Below are 13,028 nucleotides of genomic sequence, written 5' to 3' on the forward strand. Positions count from 1 at the left end.
AAAATAAAGGGGAAGTTGAGTCTCAAAACCAGGTAGAAAGGGAAATGATGTGTCAATGTGATGTTGACTGACTTCAGCTTTTTTCAGTTTGTGGTGTTTTGCTTTATTGTTAAAAACTTGTCACCGGAAGCATGGCAGAACATCTCCTTCAAATAATTACATCATACTTTCTTATCATAAGCTTGTCACCAGCAAGGTAGCTATTCCTGAGAAGTGCTTGCAGGTCCCTGGCTGGGTTTTCTCGCCACAGCAGCCCCGCATCAGCTGAGACTGTGCAGGGCAGCCCAGCCGTGTTTACCCTGTGCCTCAGTCCCGCAGGCAGCAAGGCTGGAGTGCCGTCTTCACATGCGTCAGGCTCCCTTCTGGGGTTTATATGAAGTTGACCATGAAGCTTTTGGAGTGAACTGTTAAGCAAGCACATTATTTTTCAGTTCTTCGTGTAATGTTTTTTAAAGTAATTTATCATGGGAGGCTAAACATCCCAAACATTTGGAATTCTTCAAAGTGATTTTTGTAATGTTATTTATTTATGTTTAGAGAGGGGAGAAGGAGAAATCAGGGAGCGAAAAACATCAATGTTCCAGAGGAATATTGATTGGTTGCCTCTCGCACGTCCCCAACTGAGAGTCCGCCCACAACCCAGGCATGTGCCCTGACCAGGAATCAAACTGGCGACCTTTTGGTTCGCAGGCCAGCGCTCAGTCCACTGAGCCACACCAGCCAGGGCCCATCTTGGCCACTTTTAAGTGTACAGTTCAATGTTATTCAATGCATTCACCTTGTGCAACCATCTCCACCATCCGTCTTTGTAACTTTCTTCATCCTGTGAATCTGAAATTCTACGCCTGTTGAACAATAACCTCCCATGATCCCCTCCCCATACCCCCTGGAGACCATCCTACTTTCCGTTTCTATGATTTTGATGACTCCAAATACCTCTTACAAGTGGAATTGTGTAGTATTTCTCTTTTTTGTGACTGGTTTGTTTCCCTTAGCATAATGTCCTTAAGGTCCATCCACGCTGTAGCATCTGTCAGAATTTCCCTCCTTTTTAAGGCTGAATAATGTTCCGTGGTGCACGCGGTATAGCATGTTCCGTGTATCCAGTCATCCATCAGTGGCCGTGGGTTGCTTCCACCTTTTTCCCATTGTGAATAATGGCGCTATAAATGTGGGTATGCAAATACCTTTTCAAAACTCTTTTCAATTCTTTTATGTATATATACCTGGAAGTGGAATCTCTGGATCCTATGGTAATCCTAGTTTTTGAGGAACTGCCTTACTGGTTTTCACAGAAACTGCCATTTTACATTTCCACCAACAGTGGCACAGAGGCTCCAGTTTCTCTACATCCTCACCTTTACTTGTTCTGTATTGTTTTGGGGTGTAAGATGTTATGTCATTGTAGTTTTGATTTGCATTTCCCTGATGATTAGTGATCTTTTAAGACATTTATTTTTAGAGAGGAAGGGAGGGAGAAAGAGAAGGAGAAACATTGATGTGTGAGAAATATATCGATTGGCTGCCTCTCACATACCCCCAACTGGGGACCTGGACCACAACCCAGGCGTGTTCACTGACTGGGAATCTAACCAGCGACCTTTCAGTTTGCAGGTCTGCGCTTAATCTATTGAGCCACACCAGCTAGGGCTGATTAGTAATTTTGAGCATCTCTTCATGTGTGTATTGGCTCTTCCTATATCTTCTTTGGAAAAATATCTATTCAAGTCCTTTGCCCATCTTTTGAAATTTTTCTTAATTTATTTTCAGAAAGAGAGAGAAACATCAATGTGTGCTTGTCTCTCATGTGCTCCTAACTGGGGACCTGGCCCACAACCCAGGCATGTGCCCTGACTGGGAATCGAACTGGTGACCCTTTGGTACACAGTGTAGCACTCAATCCACTGAGCTACACCAGCCAGCTTTTGCCCATTTTTTAATTGGGTTTTCTGTTCTTGAGTTTTAGAAGTTTTCTATATATTCTAGTCATTAATCCCTTATCAGGTAAATGATTTTAAAATATTTTCTTCCATTCTGTGGGTTGTCTTTTTACTCTGTGAATAGTATTTTTCCATGCATAAAATTTAAAATTTTCATAACAGTTTGTCAATTTTTTCTTTTGTCACCTGTGTGACAAAAAAAAGAAATCATTGCCAGATCTAATGTTGCGAAGCTTTTGTGGTATGTTTTCTTCTAAGAAAATTTTGTGATTTTAGGTCTTAAATTTAGGTTTTTGATCCATTTTGAGTAAATTTTTGTAGATTGTGTTAAGTAAGTATACAGCTTCATTCTTCTGTGTATGACTACCAAGTTTTCCCAGCACCATTTGTTGAAAAGACTGTTCTTTTACCCATTAAATGGTCTTGGCCAGCCCTGGTTGTTGTAGCTCAGTGGATTGAGTACGAGCCTGTGAACCAGATGATCATGGTTTGATTCCCAGTCAGGACACAGCCTGGGTTGCAGGCCAGTTCTCGGCAGGGGACACACCGGAGGCAACCATACATTGATATTTCTCACCCTCTCCTTCCCTTCCCCTCTAAAGATAACTAAATAAAATCTTAAATAAATAAAACTGTTTAGCAAAAAAAAAATGGTCTTGGCCATTGTTGTCAAAAATGCTTTGACCATATGTGTGAGAGTTTATTTCTGAGTTCTCTATTCTCATTGGTCTATATGTCTATCTGCATCACTTTATCACTATTCTCATTACTGTCATTTTGTATTAGGTTTTGAAGTCAGGCAGTGCGAGTCCTCAGTTTTGTTCTTTTTCAAGATGGTTTTGGTTATTCAGGGTCCCTTGAAATTCCGTATGATGAGGTTTTTTTTCTATTTCTGAAAAAAAGTCATTGGGATTTTGATTGCATTGAATCTATAGATTGTAGGTAGTATTGACATTTTAACAACTTGAGATCTTTTGCTCCATAAACACAGGGTGTGTTTTATTTATTTAGGGTTTTTTAATGTCTTTCAGCAGTGTTTCATAGTTCTCACTGTACAAGTCTTTCACCTCCTTAGCTAAATTAATTCCTAAGTATTCTTTTCAATGTTATTATAAATGAAACCTTGTAATTTCCTTTTTCAGATTGTTCATGTATAGAGATACTGTGTAGTGACCTTTCTTTTCACCTTGCAGTACCCCCTCGAACATTTCTTGCAGAGCGGGTCTAGTGGTCATGAACTCCTCAACTTTTATTTGTCTGGAAAAGTCTTAATTTCTTCCTCACTTTTGATGGACAGTTTTACTGGATATAGAATTCTTGATTGACAGTTTTTTTTTCTTTTAGCAGTTTGCATATATCAACCTGCTGTCTTGTGACCTCCAAACTTTCTGATGAGAAATCTAATAATTTTATTGAGGATCCCTGGCATATAGTGATTCCTAGACAGCATTCCTGCTTTCAATACTTTGTCTTTTGAAAATGTGATTATAATACGTCTCAGTATGGGTGTCTGAATTCATCTCATTGGAGTTTGTTGAGCTTCTTGGATCTTTGTCTTTCATCAAATTAATGATGTTTTTAGCCATTATTCAAATATTCTCGCTGCCCCTTTCTGTCTCTCTTCTCCTTCTGGGACTCCCATGATGCATATTTTGGTCCTCTTGATGGCTGTGTCCCACAAGTCCCTAAGGCTCTGTTCACTTTTCGTTAATGTTTTTTCTTTGAATTACTCAGCCTTGATAACTTCCATTGCTCTGTCTTCAGAGTCACTGAATCTAGCTTCTGCCTGCTGAAATAGGCCTCTGAATTCCTCTAGTGGAATTTTTTTTCATTTCAGTTATTAAAATTTTCAGCTCCAGGATTTCTTGTTGGGTTTTTCTTTAGGTTGTGTGTATCTTTATTGATATTTCCATTTTGTCCACCATCATTTCTTGACTTTCTCCACATCTTCCTTTACTTCTTTGAGCATTTTTAGATAGTTGTTTTAAAGTCTTTGTCTCATGTATCTACCATCAGGTCTTTCTCAAAAACAGTTTCTGTTGATTTTTTTCTTTTGAAAAGGTTGCACTTTCCTGTCTGTATGCCTTGTGCTTCTGTGTTGAACACTGGTCATTTGAATCTAATAATATAGTAACTCTGGCCATCCAATTCTGCCCCACTCTTCAGGGTTTGCTGTTTTTGATATTGTTTTTGTTTATTTGATTTTTGTAGGCTCAGAGCCAAGGTCAACCTGAGATATAAACGTAACGTCTTCTTAGGCCTTTTCTGAGCCTTTCCCAGAGCACATGCATCACATCCTAATTTTATCTGTATGCAGCTGTCTTTTAATGTCCTAGTCTTCAAGTCTGACTCCTGAATGGGGAAAAGGCCAAAAATAAAGGTGGGAGAAATAGGCACCAGCTCCTCAAATTCCTTGAAGTCACTTCAACCAGAGGGGAAGGGACTCACAATGACGGGAAGCACAACAGCAGTGGTGGCCCACCTCTGTGTCTTCATCTCTGTGACTAGAAGCAGCAGTCAGAGCACAGACCCTCAATATTTGGAGGGCAGGTTCCTTTTTGCCCACCCTGGCTCCCACAGGCTGTGTGCAAGCTGTTCCAGGGACACCTGCCATATGGTAGGCGGTGGAGAATGTGTAGCTGCTGTGAGCTGCTGTGCTGAGAGCCAAAAAGGACCAGAATTAGCTGCGGTTTACCATTCAGATCTTCCCCTGGAAGCTGCGAGCCCCCAACAGACTATTTATTTGGAACTATTTACAGAGTTCCAAAATAGTCGTTTCAGACAGATTCTGCCAGTGCACTTGTGTGGGTGGAGAGACAGACTCCTGGTGCTTGCTACTCTACCATCTTCCCATAATCATCTAAAAGTTGATTTTTATTATTTTATTATTGTTCATAAAAATTGATTTTTAAAAATGCATTTAACCAACTAACTCTGAAAGTGTTCTCAACTTGTAAAAAAAACTTTTTAAAAAAGCAAAATCAGTACTCTTTACTTATCTAACAGACTTCACTGCAAATAACTTAGCTGTTTCCAAAAAATCAAATAGCCCTTCCATCTCTGAAAAACAACTACTGCAGGGATTCAAAAGGATGTACTGTAAATTCTGAAGGCAGTAACAGTCCTATCTGGTGTTTACAGGTATTTACTATGAATCAGGCTCTTCTGCACTCAAGTAAACTTGTAAATCTTCACAACCCCGGGTAAGGAAAAACTACGGAGTGAGTGAAAAAGATTACCAGGTCATCCTCTCAATGGGACGCTTGATCCTTGTAGGGTATGTGCTCATGCCTCTGAACGGGCTATTTTACAACCGCAGAGGCAGAAGTTAATTTATAGAAAACCGGTGACAGAATATCTCCTCACTGTAGTTGCTGTGTAGATTATTGCTATCCATGGGAATGCAAATGAATTTTGTCCTGTAGAGAATAACAAAATCACATCCTCACCTGAACTTCTTTTTAACATTTTCCTGGTTCTCTCATGAAATAGTAAGTTAAATAAATTTTTTGGCACACATTCATTCTTGCGTGAGAGTCAGCATTTTCAACTATATAAGTATTAACAAATGAATGTTAATCTTTATACATTTATAAAGTAGGTAATATTGGTATCATTTTATAGAAGAGAAAACAGACTAAGGTACTCAAGGCCACACAGCTTACTAGGGAGGGGAGATGGGATTCAAACTCCCGTGAGACCAGAGCTTCAGAGTTCCTGCTCTTGATCACCTTGAAGTATTCTACAAGTAAACACCACAAAAGGAAAGACGTTCCAAACGTGTTTTGTGCAAGGATAGCTTCAGAGTAAGGCTCCGTCTCTTAAAGACTCCTTAGAGGAAGTAACCACTACCATTCACATTACTTCTGAGAAAGTGGCATTTTTCTGAACATAGCAGTATTTTCTGCTTTAAGCAGGTCGTGTTCTACATACCACAGTGCTTACAGATGTTACGTAACCTGTTCATACAAGGAAAACCATTCAAAATAGATCCAGCTCACAATTACTTATGTCTCCCTTCTTGTCCAGTTCTATTAGGTTCTGTGAGAAGAAGAACAAAAGGAAAACTGCTTCTGCCCCCAAGAAATTTACAAGAATCCTAAGTCGATTCCTTAAGTGTAAATCTAAAAATAGGAGATTGTTTGGCTCAGAAAAAAATTGTCTTTTAACAGTCAGGACTAAGAAGGTTGAAAGGAAATGATTTTCTTGGGTTCAAAATGCTGTAGATGAGAGAGTTTTAAGCCTGTTAAATGGGGTCCTCCGTGGGACCCAGGTTGTTCCAGCTCAAATGTAAATTTTTAAAACTTCAAATTGGTGCTCCTATTATCTCTGAACCTATCATTTTCTTCAAATATAATTATGACCTTTCAATTGCCTCTCTTAAAAATTTTCAGTGGCTACCCATTACCTACAGAAAAGGCAAAGAGTAAAGGAGATTGATATTCATTAAGCACCGGCGTCCTAGACGGTGGGCAGGTTGCTCTCGACAAATTACCTTTTTAATCCTCATGACCCCGTGAGATAAGCACCAGCCTCACCATTTACACCAGCTTCCCAGTCAAACGTACCTTTTTTCTCTTTCCCTAAGTGGCTTCTCATCTCCTTTTTATAGTTACAGTTCTATTATTTTTCCTTATTAAAATCCCACCAAAGTTATTTGGGGAGTGAAGTAAGGTGTACATAATTTCATATTTGTATCACTGGGACAAACTAGATGATTTGGGCATGCCTACAATCTAGCTTCCAAAATAGATCATAAAAGTAACAATGAAAAAATGGCTCAGGCCTTATCTAACTTCATTTGTTAGCAAACACAGGTGTGTGCTGCTCGCTCAGCTGTGTTCGCAGGTGTGCCGCCTCCCTCAATTTTTATAATAGGTCATCAACTTTGCCATTTTGTATCTAAAGTTTTCTAATCTCCAATCAACAACACCACATGTCCACACTCTAGTGAACTCAGTCCTGAAGAGGCTTCTAACCACAGCGTGTCAACAATTTCATAAATGAAAATGAGAGAAACTAAGGTGTATCACCAGTTCATTTCTTTTGTCTCCCCAAGTTTTGTTTCTGTATCAAACTCGATCCCAGAGAGCAGTGTCCCTGGACAAATATATTAGCTCTTTGCTTTTAGCAAAAACGACAGCCATGTGAGTGACATCTCCATGTCTTCCAAAAATTACAGTTGGAAACTATCAATTGCATTACCTATTGTTTTCTTTTTTTTTTTTTAAGATTTTATTTATTTATCTTTAGAGGGGAAGGAGAGAGAGAGAGAAACATCAATGTATGGTTGCCTTTCGTGCGTGCCCTGCTGGGAGTTGGCCTGCAGGGAACTGGCCTGCAACCCAGGCACGTGCCCTGACTGAGAATCGAACCGCGATCGTCTGAGTTGCAGGCCTGCGCTCAATCCACTGAGCTACACCAGCCAGGAGCTATTGTTTTCTTTATGAGGATCCATGTAATAAACTTTTCTCAGAATTTAGTGCATGGAAAAGTTTGTCTTTTCGAACTTCTGTGATTCATTTTATCAGAGGAATCCTATTGGTTCCCCTGTTTAGCTCCTACGAGGGAGCGCAGAGACAATTACGATGCTCACTTTCTCACCCTAGCTTCCTGTCATGTTGCCCTGGGACTTTCCTTAATTAGTCTCTGATCTCCTTTTTATACCTACAACTTTACTATTTTATTTTGACTTAATTTAAAAAGCTTCCCCAAATTTTGGAAAGAGTTTGGTAAAGGCATAATTTGGGCACATGTAATCTGGAGTTCCTAGTTTTTCAGTCATGTAGGGGAGTGAGCCATTTCACAGAATACAAATAAATCTCTAAGGGAGGTATGTAAGCAAAAGTGGTAGAGAAGGCAAGGGTTGTAGTGTCTTATCACTCCAGCATTTAAGAAGGAGTAAATGGGTCAAGTAAATCACCATGAAAGGTGCTATTCTGGTTATAACTCCCTTCAGTCTGGCAAATGACCAGAAGGTCAGACGTTGTGGTTTGTGCTGTGCGTTCAGGGGAAGAAAGCCCTGACTTGAAGCAGTGTATTGTCTAATGAGGGAGACCCACAAGAACACAAGGCACAGAATAATGCTTTTCTAATAGTAGGGTCAGCCATAGCGTTTCATTATGAAAGAATCTAGGAAGAAGTACAGAGATGAAGAAATGGCGAAAGTTTCTCAGTAGGGGTGGTGCCTGAGTCAAGACTTAAAACGCTAGGGGAGTGAGCCAGTCCAAAGGAGGGACGAGGGGGTGGCTGTTTGGGGCAGAGGTGCCATGTGCAAAGGCACAGAAGCTATAGGGCGCATACAGCATTCTGGGCACCCCAAGGAGTTGGGCACGGCACCAGCACAGGATCAGAGTTGGGGTGTGAGAGGAGAGCCACTTCCTGTCTCTTACAAACCTTCTAGGAAAGTCACAAGACTTACCTGCAGGTGTGTTCTCCCAGTCTGCACTGTCCCTTATGGCTTTTCCTGTTGTGACCTTTATCATGAGAAGTAGCCGGTTGAATGCATAGTCAATTTTCTTCATGGTTTGTGCTTCTTGTGTGTTACTTTAGGAGTTTTTCTCATCCCAATAAATGTGTGCCAATATTTTCTTCCCAAACTTTAAAGTTTTGTTTTTCATGCTTAGGTATGTGAGCCACCTAAAATTAATCTGGGGATATGGCGTAATGTAGGAATTGAAACTTTTTCCTCTGTGGATAGCCGGCTGTCCCGGTATCATTTATCGAATAATCCATTCTTCCCCTCATTAGTCTATTCATTTGTTCTGGTTCTAAAATCACACTGTTCTCATTGCAATATCTTTTACTTTTAACTTCGTTTAAATTACAAAAATATTTGTCATCGTGAGTAGTTTGGAAAGAAAAGCTGAAGAAAAAAATAAAAGTCACCTAAAATCTCACCATTCTAAAATAACCGCCCATAAAATTTTGGTGTGTATGCTTCCTTTTTGATGCTACACTTAAATGACTCTGCAAAATGAAAAAAAAATGTGTAAAAAACAGGCCTACTGAGAAAAGGAATTCTTTAGCTTAAATAGGGGAGCACAGAAAAAATTAAAAAATGTCCTTAAGAATAAAGAATTTTTAGAGTAGTGCTAAATAATAGTTCATTTTTTAAAAAAGGCCTAGCGAGAATACAATTGCTTCTGTCAAAAATACAAAAATTGTATTCTGTCAAGAATACAGTTGCTTCGTGTGCCCTGTGCATGAGGCAAACCTCTGGACCACCCAGGAAACAAAGAGTGAATGAGCTACAGACAGACTGTTCCTATCCCCTCCCCAAATTCATGTGTTGAAACCCTAACCCCCCACCTTGAGAGTATTTGGAGGCGAGGTCTTGGGAGGTAATTAGGTTTAAATGAAGTCATGAGGGTAAGACCTCAATAATATGATTAGTGCCCTCTTTTTTAAGAAGGGGAGTGACCAAAGCCATCTCTCCTCTGTGTGAGGACACAGCAAGAAGGCAGGCAGGTTCAGCCAGGGAGAGAGCTCCCAGCAGGGCCCCTTGTGCTGGCATCCTGACCTCGGACCTCCAGCCTCCAGAACTGTGCGGAATGAATCAGTGTCTGTGTTTAAGTCTCCTGGTCGATGGTATTTTGTGAAAGTGTCTGAACTAAGACAGCAATCAAGGGATGCTTGGAACTTCCACCCCTAAGAGACTCTGGCAAAGGCGTGGCTCTGCCCTCTATCAGAGAGAAGCTGGGCCTCCCTTACTGCTTGTCATTAACAGCCAACCAAGATGCCTTAGACTCCAGTGACCTTTAAGGTGAAGCTGCCTAATTTTGGTGAATTAGCCATGACAGCCAGGAGTCTGGACACAATGGTCAGTGAGGAGACCATCGGTTCAGAGTTGGTCATTGGAGACACACTAGATCTGATAACTCAATTTGGTCCTGCTTTTTAAGGAATAAATTAGTTTTGTGAGATAAAGAATTCAGGAGGAAATGGATAGGAAATTATTTAATTGAAAGGAAGAAGGAAGGAATTAAGTATTTTTAATGAATGAATATTAGAAGACCAAAATTTTCTAATATTGTGATTAGTAGGAGGAAAGCAATGGAAAAGAAACTGGGAATCTCATAAAAATCCAGCTGCTTTTCTAGAGCAGAAATCGGCGCTCTCCAGAACATGTAGAGAGAACAAAAGTCAGAAAGGTGACAAGTTACCAAAAAAGGCCAAACCTACAACATTTAAAAATTGTATTTATTTATTTTCAGAGAGAGGGGAAGAGAGGGAGAAAGAGAGGAAGAGAAACATCAATGTGCAAGAGATATATAGATCAGTCGCCTCTTGCACACCCCCAGTGGGGACCTGTCCAACAACCCAGGCATGTGCCCTGACTGGGAATCGAACCAGCGACCTTTCCATTTGCAGACTGGCCCTAGGTCCACTGAACCGCACCAGCCAGGGCAAACCTAGAATTTTTTATGAAAGGGAAAGAGATCTATATCATATCATGAAGAAAAGACTTTTTTTGTCATCTAGACAACAAAACCCTGAAATGGTCCTCCAAAGAAAGTTGTAGAAGCTATGGTCTTAGAAATGCCAAAAAAGTAATAGACATTTTTCTGTCCTGAAAGGTTTAAACACTTGCTTGCCTCGCACATGCGAAGGACTGGACCAGAAAATCCCTTGAACTTTCTTCCAGTTTTCTTTTCTTTTTTTTTTTTTTTAAGATTTTATTTATTTATCTTTAGAGGGGAAGGGAAGGAGAGAGGGAGAGAAACATCAATGTATGGTTGCCTTTTGTGCGTCCCCTGCTGGGAGTTGGCCTGCAGGGAACTGGCCTGCAACCCAGGCATGTGCCCTGACTGAGAATTGAACCGCGATCGTCTGAGTCGCAGGCCTGCGCTCAATCCACTGAGCTACACCAGCCAGGGCTTTTCTTCCAGTTTTCAATCTGCCTGAACCCAGCAGTCTTTTGCAGGTTGATGCACAGTCCCGCACATGCCTCTTTCAGAAAATGAACACCAGTTCCTCCCATTTGTGATGTGCTGTTCGTTTTTCAAAAGCGTTGACAAGGAGCAGCATTCAATAAAATGATCCTGGGGTTTGGAGTCAGAAAACTAGGTTTGAGTCCTGAATCTGCATTTTTATTAACTCAGGAACCTTGGATTGATGGTTTTCTGTAAAGCAGAGATAATAATACCAACATCACAGGCTTGTTGCAAGAAAAAAGTGAGATGAGGCATGCAAGGATTCGGGGAATTCTCAAATATTTTGCATATGTAAATGGTTAATTCATTTTGTCATGGTTAATGGTTAATGTAAATGGTTAATTCATTCTTCTACAATACATCATTGTAGACAAAGGCCACTGTCCCACTGGAAGTGTGTCACAGCTTTTTCATAATCACCAGCAAGTGATTTGGCCAAGACTGGAGCCTATCACTTCTGTCTCAGAAAATCGGTTTTCTTTCTCTGACCTCCCACTGCTTGTCAAGCAGAAATATGTTCTGGCCTTGCACCCTTCGCATGGCGCTTACACACGCAATTCCGGCCCGACCGCCCAGTTCCCAGCTGTGTTAAGTGGTCAGGTTGCTTAGTAGGTGCGAGATCTTTTCCACTTCTAACTTTGGTTGAGGGTGTTCTTCTGACTCAAGGTCTCTCTGTGGGTGAAAAGTTTCTAGAATCTTTGAGACTTTTGCATATGTGTGCATGTACCTGTGTGTTTCTGTGCTGAACAGATCTGGGAGGTTTGGATGTGCAGGATGAACACACACAATCCTCATAAAAGGTCTGAATAATTGCCTGAGAAATCGCTGTTTCGGTCTTACTTTAGCTTTGATCGTGGTGCCAGGATCACGCTGCTCTAGATGCTTGGCCTCAGCCAATACAAATAGAGAAAAACACACACTTACGCAATGTAGCTCAACTGAAACTCTGGAGCTAATTGAAAGTATGAATAACAAGAGAAAAAGAAGATAAATCTAGAAAAATGCAATCCAGCTACTTTCTCTTCGCCCAAAGTAACTTAACACTGAAAATAACAGATAAGCAGATAATAGAGGAAAAAACACAACTATAACAGACTGATATCAACAAAGCAAAGTAGGGGTATCGATAAAATTATCAACATGGGGTTCGAGGCAAAAAGTGTAAATAAGATAAAGAGGTTTACCATCCATTGATATCGGATAAAATCACCAAGAAAATATAATAGCACTCAGCCTTCTCACACCAAATAAGAGAGTGTCACAATAATGTAAATCATAAACCATTAGAGAATATACGAATTTGAGAAAACAGTCATCATAGGAGACCTGAACACTTAAGTGAAGAAGAACTTAAGTGAAGAAAACACTTCCTTTGTAAAGAAAATTTGTTTGCATATGAGCCAACATAGAAAATCTCCATAAATTCCCTACTATAGAAGTCATAAGGACTACATTTTCTAAATGCTAGAAGTTCAACCCCATGTGGTCACCAACCCTACCAGTTTTGTTGACCTTTGCCCCTGTGCACCTAACATGTTTAGCATTTTGTAGGGATCCATAAGTATTTGTTATAGAGAGAGGAAGGAGGAAAGGAAGGGTGATCTGCAGTACAATTCAAAAGCATCATGAAAAATATATCCTCCTCCCCAGTATAATCCCTTAGAAATTTGAATTACACTCTTAAAAATAATTCCTGTGTCAAGGGAAAATTAGAACCTATTTAGAAGTAAATGGCAAGAGAGCGCTGTGTGTAAAAATGTATAAGTTTTTGTTGCAGAAAATTTATGATCTTAAATGCATTTCTTGAAAACATAAGAGGTTGAAAATAAATGAGGTAACATATTCCACCAAAGAAGGTAGAAACAGTAGAAAATTCAAAGGGGAAATTCTAAAATGAAAACAGGAAATAATAAATTAAACAACTGGAAAATTACTGCACCTAACAAATTAAATAAGAAAATCTCACACCTGGCTGGTGTGACTTAGTGGATTGAGCCCCAGCCTGCCAACCAAAGGGTGGCCAGTTCAATTCCCAGTCGGGGTACATGCCTGGGTTGTGGGCCAGGTCCCCAGTTGGGGGCATGTGAGAGACAACCACACATTGATGTTTCTCTCCCTCTCTCCCTGCCTTCCCTTCTCTGTAAATAAATAC

This window comes from Sturnira hondurensis, unplaced genomic scaffold (genome assembly GCF_014824575.4).
Source record: "Sturnira hondurensis isolate 20B ecotype Veracruz unplaced genomic scaffold, ASM1482457v3 Scaffold0008640, whole genome shotgun sequence".
NCBI lineage: Eukaryota > Metazoa > Chordata > Mammalia > Chiroptera > Phyllostomidae > Sturnira > Sturnira hondurensis.